General features: G+C 49.2%; 1 protein-coding gene across 13 annotated transcripts in view; it reads right to left on the reverse strand.

Moving 5' to 3' along the window:
• ATXN1 (ataxin 1) overlaps window positions 1-1,427 on the reverse strand; it is a 440,907-nt gene that overhangs the window by 195,410 nt on the left and 244,070 nt on the right. The gene's annotated exons all lie outside the window — the stretch shown is intronic.

Genomic DNA, 1,427 nt, shown 5'->3' on the forward strand with positions numbered 1-1,427 from the left:
CCCCGTACACACACACAACTGGTAGAAGCAAAAAAACTTGTCATACTTTGGGTAATAATTTGATGCCTCCTGGCTGTTAACTTAAAAAAACTATGTCCCCACCAGGAAAGCAAAGCAGCCACAAGTGGTCTAATTTTATCCCTTTTCCACTGCTTACCTGAGACCCTCCGCTCCCAGTTTATTCCTCACAGAAAGCTTGGGACCAGGAGGCATGGACTCCGCACGTGCCCACTTTCCTAAGGTCCTCAATTGTCCTCTATTTTAGTCTTATCAACCTCTGGATGCCATAGAGACCCTTAGCTTCCCCAAAGAGCAGCAGATCTCCACCTCCCACGTCCCACTGTGCTGTGCTCTAGGGATAAACTGTTTGGGCTTTTCTTGGACACGATGAGGAAATGGGAACCCTTAAGTTCACACTTCTAATGAATGCACATTCATGCGTATCAAGCATCTGGGACAGGAAAGGTCAATAGTAGAGGCATAGGCAGAGGCTCCCTCAGTGAATCTGCAATCCCCATTCTCACTCCCACCAGGACATTGACAGGAAGCAGACTATCTCTGTACTCTGATAAGAAGACACCTCAAGTTCCTTAAAAATGACTGTGGTTAGGGCAGAAGAGAAGTCCCCATTTACTAAGGTAAAATGATTAAGTTGACAAGTGAGATAAAATAATGGACACAAGCTCTCTGTGCTACACTTAAACCAATCCCTAGGTGAGATGAAATGTTTGGGAAATACGTGCTCTAGCTCTCTAACTTAAGTGACCACAGTCTAGAGCCAGATGCGGCATAGGCATCCGCGAAAGAACCACAGCCAAGTCCCCCTTGTGGGCCTCCAGCGGAGAACTGTTTTCTCACCCTTCTCTGCATCATGCCCCACAACTGAATTCTCACGTTAGAAACCATATAGCTTTTATTTATTATTTTTTAATGAAGAAAGGTGACTCTGAAAGTCTCTCAGACAGCAGGCCAAGTTTACACTGTGCTATAAGAAACCTGCTAAGCATCACTCTGCAGGTGCGGATGCCTGGACGCGGCGTGCGGGTCTGCAGCTGGCCGGCACACACCTGCACCGCTGTGACTCTGAAAGTCTCTCAGACCGCAGGCCAAGTTTACACTGTGCTATACGAAACCTGCTAAGCATTACTCTGCAGGTGCGGATGCCCGGACGGGGGTGTGCGGGTCTGCAGCTGGCCGGCACACACCTGCACCGCGGCTCCGGGCTGCAGCACAGATTTAGCCCGAGTCTCCGCACGGAAAGTGCTATTGCAAATGCAGTGGTTTGGGAAAGGCGCAAAGGAAAACATGCCCTCTCGGCTGAGGTCCATCACAGAAGTGCCCGGGTCTGCCCTAGAGTGACTTCTAGGAAGTTAAACAGCTAAACAGCATCACTCCTGACACTTGCCTTAGAGCAGTGGTTCTCAACC

Source organism: Myotis brandtii, unplaced genomic scaffold, assembly GCF_000412655.1.
Source record: "Myotis brandtii unplaced genomic scaffold, ASM41265v1 scaffold398, whole genome shotgun sequence".
NCBI lineage: Eukaryota > Metazoa > Chordata > Mammalia > Chiroptera > Vespertilionidae > Myotis > Myotis brandtii.